We start from the raw sequence: 18,040 nt of genomic DNA on the forward strand, positions 1-18,040 counted from the left end.
GGTCCCAGATACTAACTGGCTTATCTCCAGAATTTCCAAATCTTCTGTGTGAGTACTTGGTTGGGTGTGATTTTCCATGTCTCTTTAGATTAAAATGAAAGGATAGGGATTTTCCCCAGTATTTCACAGTTAATTTCTTTAGTCAGCATTGAGGCATTATTTTCAGTCTCTCCCTCTATGAAACAATGTATAATAAAGGGGGAACAGTTATCTACCAAAATACTTGGCTAATGTAATTTGTATATTTTTAATACCATACGAGAACAAAAGTGTTAAAGTAGTTGGTGCCACCAGTGTAGAATGGTAATAGAAGTCTCAAGGTGAAGTTTTCAGACCATCGGCTAAACTCACCTCTGCAACATTGTGTGGGATTTTTTCCAACATACTGAGATACATCACTGCTGATTGGGGGAAAATACCTCTACTTATAACATTTACTTGGTGTATGTTTTTGTGTTTTGTAACTGGTAGTATGCTCTTTTAAAGTATTGTTTATTAGGTGGCTGTTTGTTATAGCTGTGCGCTTTCTCCCTTCTTATAAATGTGGTTCTAACAGGATACATCAAATTTGTCTGGATTAGTAGAAAATGTCTGAAGAGATATATGTATCCATTACTAAATGAGGATCTATGATAGATGAACCGAAGTGACTTCAGTTTTGTATTCAACGTTGTCAGAACTTTGTATCTAAGAATATCCCACCTGTTAGTGCAGCCATGAAATATTGCATGATGAACTGGGAAACATTAGTTCAGGGATGAATTTGGACACTATGGCACCAGAGTAAATGGCTGAGATGCTCAGCAAGAATGCAAAATTCGGGGAATTAGTGTTTAAGGTTCAGTTTTCAACAGAGGTGAGAATTACCCGATTTAACAAGGATAAGTGGTATTAGGTATTAGGATAGTAAACTTTACCTTTCAGAAAGCTGTTGTAGAATGTTTCTTTTGTTTAACATGGCTGTGGTTTTCTAAAATTCAAACTATGAAAATGCAATGCCATTTCAGGAATAGGTACAAAATAATCACTTTAAGTACAGGCTTCAAGTGGGGGAATAACTTAACATAGCCAAATCAAGGTCTGCTCCAGTGTGTTCTATAACTAAATGTTGGTTTGAGATTGTATGCAAGTAGTATTCAGAATCATTTATATGAAATTCAAGCTGTGCTGTGTAATTTTGATTGCCAAAGAATTAACAATTCTGTTGCCCAAATGGATGGGTGCGACACTTGAGTCAGGTTTGAAATTTATTGCTCACATATAAAAATATAACATTTCAATGAATGTTGTGTAGCTATTGTCTCTGTAAATATTTTTGACTACAAACTTCCACAGAAGACTTAACACATGGAAAACTAATTCCAGAAAATAAGCATTAATCTAGAATATGCTTTTCAAAAGGAAAATTCTCTTTTTTTTTTTTTATTTTCTGCCACTGATTTAAGCCTGATTTTAGTTCACTGTGCCTGAAAATTAACTGTCTTTACCTTAGTGTAAATAGCACACTTAAGTGTGTGTATACACATATAGACCTATTTTATATGTTTTCCTTTTTTCCATTCCATGAATTTTAAAAAAAAAAAGTTTTAAATGAATGTGTTGTAATCAATGCCACTTACGTATTCACTAAGCAAAGTGCGTACTTTTAATCAGCTGGCCATACCTTCAGCTGTTCTGGTCTGATGATGTTCAATTTCTATTAGATGAATTAAGCTTTTCGGCTTCATAGCCAAGGTAGTTACGAAACATAGGTCTTCATCATAGTATCAAGCATGCTATACTTGGGAGCAAATAGCTGAGCAACAATATAACAGGAATACTGTCCCATAGGTGTCTTTTAGCCCAAGCTTTTACTAAAGAGTAGAATTGAAAAAGACATTGGAGGGTGTAAAAATTCACATTAAATTGTGAAATTACCCGTTTGGATAATCTTTGTTTTCTGTATCTTTGAGAGTTATTTTAAACGTGTATGGAATGTAGTTTATCTCTTGCCTGGCCTCATTCACAGTGCTGCTTCTTTATCCTTTTGCAGTCTCAATCAGAACAATAGGCTCTTCCCAAGACATCCTTCAACACAACCAACCTCCCTAGATAATCAGATTAATGATAAAAATTATTTTTACTTTTGATATCTTTCTGTTGTGAAATATACCGTGTGTTACTTTTGGGGGGAAGTAGAAACTTGAATATAGAAGTTAGTCATCACATTATCCTCTCTGTGCCCTGAAGTAGAACAAAATGAATAAGTGGTAGATAACAGTTTTTTTTCTAGGAAGTGTAGGTTTTGTTGGTTAAATCCAGTTTGTTGCTGTTCTTGCATAGTTCACATCTTCTGACTTAGTTTTGCTTTAATCTTACCTTTTTCAGCTTCAGAAAAGTAGATCGGGAAGTTTTTCCTCTGTATATGAGACTTTTTACATGTAGCAATAGAAAATTTGTAATTCTCTTGAATTTATAGTTCTCTACTTGTGTATAATCTCTTTTCCAAGGTTATGAAAAATTGAAACCCTTTTAAATTGATTTTTTTTTTTCCCCCTCTTCATACTTTAAGCAAACAAAACAGTTCTAGAGAAAAAAAGCAGGTACTTCTCTTTGTTTTTGTTTTCTGAAAAAGTAGAATGAAATTTCCGTTTCTCATGGCAAATGCATGACTGTCTGATAAGGATTATATTTTAAGTTAAATATCAAATGCAATCAAAATTCTGGGCATCTAAATGATTATTATTGTTAGTGTTAATATGATGACAATTCCTTGACTTAAGAGGGTAGTCAGGGAGCAGTCTTGTAAAGAAATGTATAGGAATTTTCTGGAAATGGGAATAGAAACAAGCTAACTTAGTTTATACTTTAAATTGTTTTCTAAATCCTATTTAATGTAAGTCTAGAGGGCGCTGTTTTTCATGCAATACAGAAATCTGTAATTATTTCAATTCCGGGTAAAGGTGTGGATTCACGGCACTGTCAGAATGGCAACAACTTTGGATTCTTGTTTTTAATGTGTGTTTCTTTGTATAGAAAATCTGCAAATGCCGTGTCCCTAGATGAAATAAATCTCGTGGAGCACTCCCAAAATCAGTATGGTGCCTACTTTTTCTCATTAACTCAACTTGGAAATAATGTACTGCTTTTGGAGGCTGTATAGTGTAGCTACAGTCACATGAAAAGATCTTGTTTGGCTTCCTCTTTTTGTTGTTTGCTTTGTTTGTCCTGAGAAAAGTTAGAGTTGTATTGGAAACATGGGAAAACTAGTATCTGAATGCCCCTTTAATTTTCATAGCTACACTATTTGCCTTCTGTGCAGAGTAACAGCCAGACTGTAGAAATTAGACTTAACCTCCCTCAGCTTGTCTTTGGAGTGACTCTGAAATCCACATTTTGACCTGAGCCTCCCCTCACCAAATTTTAGTGTGAAAAATTCCTCCTGTTTACTGTTCATATTACACCTTCCTCTCTGCCTTGCCATCTGTCACTCTTTCTACCTCAGCTTTGCTTTCTGACTACCTTGCTTGTCTGTCCCCTGCTAATAAAAGAGGAGTATATAGGAATATGTTAGTTAACAATAAACTAAGCAAATCCCAGAGCCCTTCTACTAGCTGGCATTGTTTATGCAATATAAACCACTAATCCACAAGGGCAATTTATTTGAAGGTCTTTTAAAATTGTGCTAGAACACTTCCTAATCTTAGTCAGTCCTCCTGTGTAATCAAGAAGGAAGCAATATACGTTTTCACACCCACGTGTGAAAAATGTTTATTGTATTGTGTAATAGTTAGTGCTCATAATATACAGCATTCTTGCAATAATTGCTGCAAATGGCTCTGAAATGCCTCTGTGGCTAGTTCAGATGCACAAGCAAAAGTCTCTTATTACTTTGTGTATTTCTCTTTTGCTTCCTTTTGTCTGTTGTCACCAGAACTTCTTCAAGGAGTTAGAAAAGCAGGAGAGGGTCACAGCGAGGGCTTGGGAGTGTGAGGATGACCAAAATGTAATTCATTTTGCACATAATCTCCCTACACATGAGCACAGTTGAAGAGAATTTAAGTCCTCTGTATAAAAAATGGGAAGGTTGCAAGTCAAGAGATTCTTAATAACGGCTGTTACAGTGAGTTATTTTCTAAGTACTTTCTTGAGATTTTGATGTTGTTTCATGCTTCAAATTAAATTGCAAAAGTGTTGTGAGGGTTGTTTGGCCTGTATCAGGGCGTGAGTCATAAAGTTGGCTTTGTCTGGCTTGTGAACTGTGGGGGGGAGTTAAGGCAGAGCTATATTTAGGAGTCTCAACTGATGTCAAACTGAGAAGCACTGCTAAACAACAGTGTTAAAGCGGCAGCACTGAATAGTTTAGCCTCAAAGTTTAGGTTGTGTACCGCTGTTTATCATTTGGTAATTAAGTGGAAAAGCTTGTATTTACTCTTCTGTAGAGGTTGCAAGCCAAGCAGCGCAAGTGTAAACTCCATTTGTACTTGGCTAGTAATAGCTATTCTAAGTTCATTGTAAAAACTGTATGAATTGAGAATAGTAAGCATAGATAAAGCTTCTTGTGCACCTTCTTACAAGTTTCAAAATTTACATTTGTATACATTTTTTATCTATAAAGAATTGTTTTATTCCAGTCGTTGATGATAGGCAAGAGTGATGTTTAATGGGCTACTGCTTTTGAGTTTTTGTCTTAAGGTGCAGAACAGCTGCTGACTTTCTCAACAGTATTTTGAAATTTTGGCATTGATATCTGGAATCAAATTTAAATACTTTTTGTATCTAATTAAGAATAAAAGAAATGTAGTTTTTTTCTAACACATTTTTCCCTACTACCATATTCTCTTCAATGAGGTGTGCTATGTATTTGATTTTAAAAATGAGCAGCTCCATTTTCTAAGGCTGCACTCCTGTCAAAAGTGTTATAGACTCTAGTGAAACTTTGTGTTCTGCAGCTGTTCTTTGTGTATCCATGTTTGGTAGGTAATTCACTTAATTTGATAGTGTTTTATATTGGCATCTTTGGTTCTGGCTTTATCCGTGTAAAGGCAGTGAGATCTCATTATAAAAATTGAGTAATGAATTTAAGGACCCCAGATGAGAGCTTTTCCTTCCAGAGAGGAGACATTTCTGTCATCCTAATGAGTTTGAAGCAGGCAGGTTTTTCAGTGGTGCTTGATGTTGGTTTGAACATACTGGACTTGAATGTAGGCAGGCCTAAACCGAGACAGTATACTTCTGGAGGAGAAAAAAAAAAAAAAAACAAAACACTCAGAATGTGTATATTGTATATTTGATTAAGTTAATGTATCGAGGATAAGTCAATTTATTTGTTGCTATCTGTTTAAGCTTCACTGGCTAAAGTACCCTCATTGCCAACTCTGATAGAAATCTGTTTCAGTGACTAATTCTACTTCTGAAAAATGTTACTGAGGAACAAATACTCAGTTAAATACTTGGATATTTTGCAAGTGTCATATGTTAAAAATTGTACAAATAATGCTTTGTGCAATGTTAAAGTTTTTTGGTTAACAGTTGTGTGTTGCATAACTGTGAACCCATAACTCTGAATGGAAATGTGAACCTGCTGGTACTTCTTGTTATATCAGTTATTATATTTAAATACCAGCAATGACATTCACACTGGTTCCCAAGTCTTTAGCCTGATGGAGCTGCTGAGTGCATTCTAATGGCAGCCTGCAGGATTCATTGATGCAGAGAGCTGTGTATTGAGAAGCATGCAAAAGAGGATCTAAAATATATGAAACGCTCATGGTTTTGTTTTTGAGAACTTTTTCCACCAAAGACTAGTTGTTTTATGGCAATTTCAAGAAGCAAGTTCTCTGAGCAGTGGCCTTAACAAAGCCTGAATTCCTGTGGACTGGTGTCCTTAAAATCCTCATCGTCCCTCTCAGCTACTCCCACCCTCCAGTTGTGCATGTCCCAGTTGGCCAGCCAGGATGTGCATGCTGGTCGCCAGGAAGCTGCTTCCAAGCAGGATATGCAATGAGCATGTTTTGCCTTTTTTTTTTTTTTTCTTAGTGAGCTTACCAATTTTGGTCTCCCTTCAGTACTCAGCCATTGATTTTTTACATAACTTGTGGAAACTTAATTATATCTGAACCCTCTCCTCTCAGTCACGGTTAAACTTAGTGGAAGTTGACAACATGTAGAAAAGTTGTTGAGGGGAGACTGTGTGATTACAGGAGTTGCGTTTACTTTGGAAAAGAGACGGAAAACTTGTGCCATTTTTAACGAATTCTTTTGTATACATAATCCCGTCAGGAAGTATGACATGCTGGGTTGGAAGCACTGCTTCTCAACCGAAGAAAGTCATTTCAGTAATCAACCATTTTTAATAGAAACAAACCATTTTCAGTAGAGATGAAAAGCATATACCAGAACTCTTTCCAAGGCATTTAAAGCTGATACCTAGCAGTGGCAAGTGGCCACGTTTCTTTTGTTCGGTAAAGCAGCTGACGTGCTGTGTTTTACTTTGTGTTGAAGCAGCAGCCGAGCGAGTGCTGGAGCTTGTGGGTGATACACGATGCCGCATCTGCGGGCTGCTCTGTGTAGTCAGCAAAACGTTTGCCAGCCTGATCTGGTTTCAGAGGGGGTGGCAGTGAGGCGTGGAGACAAATTTACTTGTTTCAGGACCATCCTCCACAGGGATGGGCAGAAAAGGGGCTTTAACCCAGTTTTGTGACAGATTGTTAAACCTAGTCTCCTGATTGGCTTCATCATGCCATAGGAGTCTCCCTCTTACTAATGTGATGACTTGCTTTTTGTACAGCAGGGCATTGTCTTTTACAAATACATTCATGCTTTGTTTCTTGAGGGAGTGAAAATTGGGTGAGATGGAGAATTTGCCTTTTTATTAGGTTAATTTTATTCTGTTTATTTAGTTTTCTGAATTGGATCAGCAAGAGTCTGACAAATGCTAGTGCTGGTGCTAGGAAAGCCAGAAATGGGGGTCAGGACTCTTCTTTTTGCTGGCAACTGGCTGTTCAATCATCTCTAGCTGGATTTCAGGTGGTGTTCTTAGACTCTGCCTTCTGGAGCTGGAGCTCTTCCCCTTCTGTCCTCTAATGCAAATGAAGTGGCTGATGTTGTTACTTGTGAAAAGGAAATTAAACATGAAGGGTTTTTCAGATGTGCAGATGATATAAAGTTCCCAGCTCCCTTCCCGGTATCTTCTGTCAGTCTCTGTTCATGCCTGTTTTTAACAATTGAAGAGAGCAATATTGTGGATTTTATCACTTCACGTAGACTGATAGGATGTAAGTAAAATTAAACCATGGTAGTGACTCTTTTGTAAGGTGCATTAAAAATCAAGATCAGTTCTATTTAATTTCTTTCCTCCATTTTGAAATAAGGGAGCGTTTTAAAGCCCAATTCAATTATGTGGTGTTCTGAGGTATCCTTAAGAGTTCTCTTATCTTTGAAATGATCTCTTTGGTATATTTTTTTCCCATTTTCTTGTCGACCTAAAGTTAATAAAAGTTAACATGTTAGGAAGATAATATTTTAGGAAGTCAAAGTTGCATGGACTATGAAATACAATAATAATACATTAATTGAAGCAATGAGAATATAGGGGAAAACTGGCAATCTTTTATCCTTTTGAAAAGGAGCTGAGATAAGGATTAACAGTCTTATTTGCTAGGTATTTTTATTTTTAAATATGTGGTTTTGATATGTTTAATCTGCATAGAGGCAGACTGTCAGAAATATTTAACGTGAAGTAAAATTCATTATTTAAGTATTGTTTAGGTTTTGTGGAAAAAAGAGAATTTTTATCATTGTGACAAAAACTTGTTCTGCTAACATGTCATTACTGTAGATAGAACATTTTCTCCAGAATTGTATTATTTTGTATTTCTTAGGTACTTTTGTCATTGATTCATGTGTGTATTTTGAGATAACTTTCTGGAATTCCACCTTTACTTTTCACTAAACATTTTGTCACTATCCCAGATACATTTTATTCAAGGTATATAGAGCAATCTCCTTTCAATCTGAGATCAATATTTATGTCCTAGTCATCTGTTGGTGTGTAGCAAGAACTTTTTTTTGTTGTGTGTCTGAATGCATTTCTGTTCATTTTGGAATTTATTTTGCTATTAAACAGAAATGCATAATAAATAATTTACTATTAGCAACTTCCTTGGTTGTTGATATAACAAATGTAATTAAAATATTCCCTGTTACCTCTCATGTCATTTATTTGTACACCCATTATGTCAAACAGGCCTAACTCAAGGCATTGGAAAGGTGCTTTCTTCTGTTAGAATCCTTCTTCTAATTATTCCCCAAAATATTTTTGCTTGTAACTACAAATGAGGTATTTAAAGGCTTCTTTTAACTGTAAGTCAAATTGTATATTATTTATATTACCCTTTACAGTTCCTGAAATTCTCATGATTGTAATTAAAATAAACATCAACTTTTGTATAATGTAGACTGAAATAATCCATTATTCATAGTACTTTGGAACATTTCAAGACGTATTTCCCAAAGCAACAAAATAAGAAACAGAAATCATTTATAGTCAAATGTAGTGGGGTGTACGTGGGGATTGCCTTTCATGGAGAGCATTAGGCATTGGGTCAGGTCTTGCAAAATTGAATTTTAATTAGTTACCTGCATGTCTTACAAGTTAACAGGATAAATGGTCAATGCCTCAGTAGGGCATTTCCCACAGGATATTTATTATACACATTTGGTAATCGGTATGCTGCTTCTGCTTGCAATGTCTGAAATACCCAATACCTGATTGCTCTATCTTTGCATTTAATTGATACATTGAATGACAAAGGTCTCTTTTTTTTTTTTTAACTGGTGAAATGTAAGTCAGGTACATTGGGATCCTACAGTTAAATTCTAAAATCCATCACAAGAATGAAGAAATATTTAATGAGTTTTTAAACTACCATTGTCTTTTTTAATTGGCACTTCTTGTAGTAGTTTCTAAATTCCCTATGTACCTTGGATATGTAATGCAGAACTTGTAGCAATATGTTCACGTAGCATTTTCTAGGCAAACATGACAAAACCTCCAAGACTTACACAGATTAAAATTAATTCTTTGCAAGATCAGTGCCTGAAGGCCTCATTAATTTTAACACCACTTATAATTGATTCTGGGGAGTAACAGATGTTACTTATTTTATAATCTACAGTTTAAGAAAACAGTATACACATGAAGTCTGCCCGTTTTCAGGACACATTATTAAAACTGAATAAAAAATAAAATGGGATTTTCTCTTAAGGGTCAGTTGGTTGTTAGCCAATGCTATAGCTTCTGATTTTATAATCAGAAATCATTTGCTGTTGTGGATCTGTTAGCTGAAATAAGTTATCTTGCTCTGTTATGGAAAGTGTTGGGTCAAGAAACTAGGAGAATTCAATTTGCTATTGTGCTAAAAACCTTAATGAACTTTAGATCTTCACTCGCTTGTGTCTTGCCTCAAATATTCTGATTCAAAAAAAAAATGAAAATAGTGTACCTTCCCAGTACTGGGAAAATAAATACTTGAAATATATTTATTTTGTAGTCAAAATGAATTTGACTACATTTTGACAAATATAATCCATCACTTTTTGATTAGTGTTAAACACTTACCTTGCTGTCTCAGAGTACAATTGTTTCCTCTCTCGGTCTCTGGCTGCTGTCTCCCCTTTACCTGTCTTTTAAAGTTCTATATGTATTTCAAGGTAGCTGAAAAATATTTAAAGTATTTTAATAGAGTAAGATGAGAAGTGATGGTTTTGATTAATAATTTTATTGTCTAATTTATAATCATGTTACAAAACCAAGAAAATAAGATCTTATCTTAATAGATTTCCAGAACTGAGCATGTTGGTATAGTTAATGTTATTAATAGTGGCACTGCAAAAATGTTGAATTAGATTTTTCTACTTTTTAAATGAACCACTGTGATTCATTCAGTGAATCAGAGGGGCTTATTTTAAAGTATTTTGAATTTTATCCCTTTATATTTCCAAAATATAAGCAATATAAACTATGTATTTGCTGGAGGACTTTTGGAGCATAGAGACTTGTCCTGTTCTTCTGGTACTTTGAATCTTTTAGTGTACATACCTTTTGTAATCCTAATTGGGTGCTGATATCAAGCTTAACTTCTACTAAACCTAAATTCAAGCCTAAATTCTGCTAAACACTTCAACTTTATCTTTTGAAATCTTTTTTTTTCTTCCTGACATTTTTTTTCCATGGATAAAAATTATTATCTATATATCATTATGTGCAAGCCACCTTCGTGAAGGGTCATTAGCTCCATCTTCTTGGCTTCTACTAAGCAAATATTTGCATTATAGTTGAAGTCTTGGAGAGTTTCATTATAGGAGTTACAAATGAAAGATGTGTCTTTTTATTATTATTATTATTTGAAATACTTTTCCCATTTAACCAATGGAAATCATCAGGAGATAACCAGCGTCTGTTTATCAGTATGACAAAGTCAGAATGCTTTCTAGAAATAAACAGTTTCAATTAAGACACATTTCTCATTTCAAAAAAAAATGTATATTCTCCTCTGAGTAGCTCAGTTAGGGCTCTGTTTTCTGGAAGGCTTTCTTCTTCCTTAGAGGATGGCTGAGCAATTTTTTTCTCTTGCATACGATGTGCCATACGAATTGAGCTTATCTGTTTTCCAGTACATTATGCAATTTAATGGATTTATTTACTAAAGCACATTTACTACTACTACAATTTAAAAAAAAAAAAAAGTCAACATTTCAAAGGGTTTTTAGATTATCAAAGTAAATACGTTGGAACAACCTTTCCTAAATTCCATTTGTTTGGGACAACTGTGCTGAACTGTCTCTGAAGTTCTGGTTGTCATTAAAAAAAAAAAAAAAAAAAAAAAAAGTACATTCAGATGTGCTGCTGTCAGGTCAAATTAAAATCATTTATTCAAAGTAATTATAAATCTGAAATTTGGTTTATGTTTCAGAGACCCTTGAAGACTTTTTGTGTGGTACTAAATGCTTTCCACATGCAGTAATGGAAGTGTTAATTTGATGTACAGGCTAAGTGAAGTTAGTTCCAGGGCCTATGTTGTCACACGATGTAAAGATCTGTCCACATACTTACTGTTGCTTGGTATTGCTGCTTTTAAACGATGTCAAGTTGAGCTACTATGTGTGAAGGAATTAGGTGTGAGCTGGAACAAAGTATCTGTGCTGCTGAGTAGATCTAACATTTTTATGAAGTCACAAAAGCTACAATTGGCTATCTGTGTCAAGAATGTTTTGTGATTAAAAGGTTCAAGTAACTTATATTGGAATAAAGTTTTGTTTTGTTTTGTTTTTTGGTGAAACTACGAGGCAGCAAATAATTGCATCATTTTCATAACAAGTAAAGAGGAATGCGGCAAGGTTACAGATCAAAGCATGACCTTTCTTTCTAAATTTCCATACTAAAATTAAGTTCAACCATAACTATTTAAAAATAAGGATCATTTACTTTAGATCTGAACTCCAAAAATTAGTATGGCTTGACAAATGAAGTAATTTTGTAGCAAAAGAAAAACATCATTATCTGAAATACTTTCATCATCTTTATTTGTTTCATTAAACAAGTTAAGGAAATCAATACTTCATTTTGACTATACCTATTTGTAAACACAGAAATCAGATTTGGAATGTGAACTGATTTTAGTTTAATTCTGTTTACTTTAAAGCAAATTTGTATTTTAACAAGTAAATGCCTGACTTTAAACAAGGACTGTGTGCTGGTGGGTCTGCTATCCATTCACTTCATTGCTTTAAAGACATTACTGTTTAATGTAAAGGGTTGGGTTTTTCATTTGTTTTTGTTTGTTTGTTTATAATTTCCTTAATTGTTTTATTCTAGCCTGAGAAATTATAGGAAATACCATAATTACAATTGTCAGCTCAGTCAGCAGTTTGGAAATGTGTATATTATCATGCAGTCTAAATGTATAATCAAGTATATGGTATTTTTTTCCAAAGAATCTCAGCGCAAGATAAATGATGGGTGTTTACTCATTATATGTATTTGCAGTCCTCTTTGAAACTATAATCTTGCAATGGGAAATTTTAGTGGAATGTGCGTTAGGTCACTTTATTGCTTTCCTTCCATTTTCTTCTAAAAGCAGACATAAAGTTTCCTTCTTTGAACTGCTAGTCTTTTTTCCTAGAAGAACGCAATGGACTGTCCTGGTACTTGTTTTACTGCTCAGTGATTCAGCAGTAAACCATCGAGATGTTTCTTGTGTCAAAAGGCACTTATTGCATTTAATATCCTATTGCATGATTGTGTCCCTTGGGGAGGGAATTTTGATATAACATTTTTAATAATGTAGCTGAGTTTTCTTTCATCTGATCAGAAAGTTACGCTAAATTTACCCTCAGACTGTTGTGAGCCTAGAAGGAAAACTACAATAAAACTACGAATTAACTCCTTTGTATTGAGGAACTGAATTGAAGTGTCTGCTTGCTAATCCCTAGCACATTTAGGTAGATTTTATAGGTAATTTCTTTGAAACTCATGAAGAAACTAGGACAGACACTTCTAAAGTCTATTGGATTCTAGTGATCTTTAGAGACTGAGCTGAAGGAAAACACATTAGGAAAGAGGAAATGTAATATAAAAAAATGTTGAATTATCTTTTCATGTAAAGTGATTAGAAAGTACTGAGAACAGCTAAAATTGTGCAAACACTCTACAATATTCTGGTTTTTGTACAACCAATTTCACTCTGCTCAGAAGCAAATATGAACAATTGAGAGGGAAGTGCACAATTACAAGAGGAGATGAGGAGGCTCACCGGCAATCTGTGCTAACATGTGGACTGTATTATGGAAAAAGTTGATGAAATCTCAACTAGAATGTAGTCTGTGTCTTGATTTACGTTCCCTTTTCTTCCAGAAACAGTTTCTAATATAGAAAGGTCAAGTTCTGCCCTTAGATGTTTCTCTGCAGTGCCCATGAGACTCAAGAGAAACATGCTTTAAAAATCTCATGCAATAAATGTATAATACAAGGCATTCTTAAGCCATAGTAGCTACTTACTTGTCCAAACTCCCTACAGTTACCATCATTTAATCCCAGTAATTTGTAAAACATTTTACAATATCTTGAATATAAAAGGCATGCTATTGTATCTGAATTTACTCCTACCGAATATCAATTCCAGCTTGCAGAAGTTTTTTTTTTTTTAGTTAGTAGTGGAAAGATAGATATTGATGCTTAAAGTGTACATGGGAACCATGAACCAGTATTAGTCATTCTAATAGGTAATTGTGTGCTAATGATATAACATTTTTCCAGGCTTATTGTAGGTAATGGGCAAAGGAGAATTCTGTAGATAGATTTGAAAGAGAATGATAATTGGTATGGAGCTACTTTCATTAATTTCTTGATGAGTTTAACATTATTTGGCAAATATACTTTGCCCTTCTCTTTGTTTTAGTTGGCTTTTAGCCTATTTATCTTAAGGAAAAACTGAAAATGTCTAAGAGTAAGTAGTATTTTTAAGGTGGGCTTGTGAATTTATTTCCTCGTACACAGTTTTAAAAGCACCTTTAAAAAGTATTTATTTTAAAATGTCTCTCACCAGGGAGAAAAAGATATTTGTTTTACAGTCCAAAGAAGATTATAAAGGTCTTGCTTTCTCTAAACTCCCTTTGAAACAAAGGGCACGTGCTAGTTTTTAAGATTCCAGATTGTGTAGTTTTACAGAAGTTTGCATCACACCTCTTAGCTGAATTATGAATGAGCTTGCATGGCCTTTCTTCACTGATGCATAGTGCAGTGCCTGGAGCATTTAAACCAGGAGGCTTTGCAAATTGTTAAGTCTTAATCTCTCTAAACAAACAACGTTGATAAGAAATGATATATGTCAGTGGAGACAGAACCTTACTGGGAAGATTAACTTTAGCTCTTGGCTTTACTTAGCTCCTTACAGTGTCAAAGCTCGATGTGTCTCCATTCCAAAGCAGCCAAGGATTCTTAAGTGGTGATATCATCAGTAAGAGAAGATAAAGATCCACTGAACTGATGTGTTGGGGCTAGTAACAATGTGGCAGAAGTTAAAATTTAAACAACTTTCATTCTTCTTTGTTTGATTTTTTACACTGCAAATTGAATGATTTCCTTATCTGATTGAAAATGTTATGCATGGTGCGGGTGTCTGCTTCATTTTTTGCATCTGGGAAGAACATTAAATGCTGAATATTTCTACATCAAAAGAAACTAATTACATCTATCTTGAAATTGATCTATTATATGTTCAGATCTTTAGAACTGAATTCAGCTGGAAGAGTGTACTTCATCTTTAAGGGCTGCAAAGTTAGTGTCTAATTCATGCTTGTTACAAGGAGGACGCAAAAAATAAAAAGTATATAGAGACTTGTCTTAAATCTATTTCATTGATGATTTCAGTCATTATGTCCTTATCTATTTCTATCATGTTTTTATCTTGTGGTAAAAACACTGGTGATGCTTACTTGATTTAGTATTCTTATCTTCTAGAGTGAGTAATAGTTATAAAGGGCTCAACAAAAGAAGGACCTTTATGAACCTAACATTCTCCATCTGTGTAGGCATAGTCCCTGATGCACACCATAATTTGGTCTACTTTTAAATGACAAAACTGAACTCAGAATATCTTCCTTAATATGATTTTATAGGCTCATAGTATGTTCCTTGTCTATTAACAGGGAATCTTAACTTCAGTAACTATTTTCTACCTGTGCATTAATAGTTACTTCTGAAATAAGAACTTTAAAATTTTGATGGATGTTTGTTGTTGGTCACTGAGGAGGATTTATCAGAGTAATCTGAATATATCTGTATCTCTGTAAAAAAAAAAGCATCAAGTTACGTTTCCTTAAATGTGGATGATGATCATGACGTATGCTCCCAACAGTCAGTTTGGTAAACAGCTGTGTGTAGCTTTGGCTTCTTTAAGACGAGAGAATTTGTAATCTTTTTAAAAACGTAAATAATTTCAATATTTACAAAACATTTTGAATCTTGCCTGTTTCTTTAAAAGATGGTGTCAAGTTCCTACTAGTTCCTACTAGTGCTACTCTGTCAGGGTGTTTCCATCTTAGCACCTGGAGCCAGAGCCCTGGAGAGTGGTATTTTTTCGGTGTCAGTTTTTATTGAAATACAGTAGAGTTCAGGTCCTATGTTACTTTAGTGAAATGTAGTAAGTGGGAATGCTTTTTCAAAACAAAAATATTATCCTGCAGCAGGAGCAAGCATTTAGATCCAAATTAAAAAATAATCCAGTCTGATACTTACTGTAAAGTCTCATATGGCATCCCTTGGTAGGCTTGACTTTGCAGCATGGGTAGCATGCTGAAAAAAAAAAAAGATATATACAGTAGTAATTTTTTAGTAGGTATCACTTTTTGTCATACATTACAAAATCTGTAAAGGTTATCTTACTGGGTGGAAAAGACTTACTACCAAGTACAATGTTACACAGTATATAGCAAAATATGTGAAATTTCCAATAAGGCATTTTTAATAAATTGTCTTTTAAGTTTACGCACTCCCCAGAGGAGTCAGAACTAGCATTTTCTTTTGCACAGAAATTAGGTGACATACCACAGGCAGAGTTAATAAAGTAAAGAAGTTTCCTGATCAAAAATTCCTATAGATACTGTAACTCTAGTTTCTCATAAAAATAAATTAAACCAATCTGCAACAAACTGCCTAATGTCATATTTATTTAGCAGTGTGACAGACTGTGTACTTCGTAGGCTGGATTGTTCTTTGAGAGATGACTATTCAAAAGTACTTGCAGTGCTTTTTAGTACTTAATTCTTAGCTAACCAAAACCATAAGAGCAGTAGCTTTTCTCATCTTCCTTGCTTAGGCATTCTGTTCTTCTCTTTGGTTCCTTTCTTTTTGAAAGTTAATTTACAACAAAAGAAAAGTGAAGCAAAATGGTTGTGTTGTAGTGACATATTTCTTCAAGGGCTGAACAGGATAAAACCTTAAACTTATGTTTGCTTCCCATTTTTAACTTTGGAATGGCTTTTCTAAGTCTATTCAACTAGGCAACATTAATATGCACTTGAGATCTGTGATGTCCAGTAGAATGTATAAAACTCAGTGGGAATAAACAGTAAGTAATATATCAGCAAAATAGCAGAATTCTTTCATTGTAATTTTATATGGTACATTGGAATTAGTTATGCTACATCTTCATGTAATATTATTCAGAAAATATGTTAGCAGTTGCTTTTAATTATGTAATGCAAAAATTGCCGAAAAAGTTTTAATATTTATAGGTTTTTTTCCAACATTCATTACCAATAATTTCTAAATTAAATAGATTATCAGGGTTGGACACTGCTGTATGCTAGCTCACACAGTTAAGCAATTAAAGGTTGTAAACTTAATAGATTTTATTGGAAAGTGGGAGATCTTTTGAATTTTAGCATATTACTCTAGCCAGACAAATAAAAATTTTATACTTTTACTTTCAAATGTAAAACAAAAGAGTAGATGGATTTAAGTTTTCTTTAAGGTAATAAGAATATTGTAAAATCTGTCAAGACTGAGTCTGTCTGAAGTAAGATTTGGTGGCTTGATTTCTCTGGTTCACATTACACTGTGAAAAGAAGCTGTTCACCTCCCACTCTAAATCATTTTCTTTTTACCAGCTGGAGAAGCTCAGAATAAAACTGACCATCCCTTTACTCAGTCCCTAGTGATGGTGATGATCCAGCATTTGTTTTTCATTCAAACCACATGTTGAATAAGTGAAAAAGAGGAAATACATGCTGGTCATAGGTCAGGTGCAACACAGAGTTTATACAGATTTATTTTCTTTGTAGCATCTGCTATTCTGCATTTAAAGCCATTGAATGTTGTTCTGCTTCCAGTTATTTTTGAAGCAAGTTTTCTTAAATAGTGACATTTTAGATTTTGGCATATCCTACTGGGCAGACACTTGGCCTTTTTAGCTGTAGAAACAGCCTGATTCTGCAGATGATAACTCTGCAGCAGACAGGCTCTTCAAAATTTAAACTCCCTCATGATCTCATAGGGTGGAAGCTGACTCCCTTTGTTTCTGGCCTCAAATAGAGAAGACCAAGCCAAAAAAGAGCCTGGAACAGAATTAGGGTGATAATGGAGGGCTGGGGTTAAGAGCTTCTCTGCTTTTCCTTACTCTGGTATGTAAGGGAGAGCAAGGAGCAGGGAGCACGAATCCCTCCCTGCAATCTCTAAATGCAAATTTAATTTTTAAGGGGGTACTGATTATGACCTAAAGGTTTCAGTTTTCTTGTAATAAGTTACATGTGCATTTAATTTATACTCCAATAGAAGTATTGTAATGCTCGTTGCATACGGTTGAGGGAAAATCAAGAGAAATGACTACATGTATCAATATCAGCTTTATTTGTTATCTTTATTATTCACCCACTTGTGGTAGTGTTTTTATAGCTCTGACTAAATTATAAATGATGTTCTGTTATTTAGGAATTTGAAGGCAATAATTGCAAATTACCTGAAATGTGCAGGCAAGACAATACTAAACATGCACTTACAGTAGCTGTTTTGCAGAGTTATAGCTAGTATTTTTTCTATGTATTTTCTTATCGCTACAATTTAGGCTGTTATTTCCAACTTGCCTGCTTTTTAAAATACATTAGGGTTAGAATTGATAGCTTGCTATCTGTGAATTTAATTTTACAAGATGAAAGTTACAGAAAAGGGGAATCCTAAATGGATGGGGGTTAAGCAATCTTTACAATAGGAGTAATTAGCACTAGAGGAGCTTGCTGAGAGAGGCTGTGGAGTGTTCATCATTGAAGGTTTTTAAAACTTTACTGGACAAAGTCCTGAACAACCTGATCTAACTTTCAAGTTAGCCCTGCTTTGAGCTGGAGGTTGGACTAGATGACGTTGACCTCTTGCAATCTAAATTTTTCTAAGTTTAAGCCACCAAAACTAAGTCTGAGCTGTACAAAGGTTTGAGCATTTTACAAGTGGAAAAAGTCCTCATGTTCTTTCTTTTCTTGAGTTTATATTTTAAAAAGCATGCATTTA

General features: G+C 34.4%; 1 protein-coding gene across 1 annotated transcript in view; it reads left to right on the forward strand.

Moving 5' to 3' along the window:
- EFL1 (elongation factor like GTPase 1) overlaps nucleotides 1-18,040 on the forward strand; it is a 70,124-nt gene that overhangs the window by 32,191 nt on the left and 19,893 nt on the right. The gene's annotated exons all lie outside the window — the stretch shown is intronic.

This window comes from Anas platyrhynchos, chromosome 11 (assembly GCF_047663525.1).
Source record: "Anas platyrhynchos isolate ZD024472 breed Pekin duck chromosome 11, IASCAAS_PekinDuck_T2T, whole genome shotgun sequence".
In the NCBI taxonomy this organism is placed as follows: domain Eukaryota; kingdom Metazoa; phylum Chordata; class Aves; order Anseriformes; family Anatidae; genus Anas; species Anas platyrhynchos.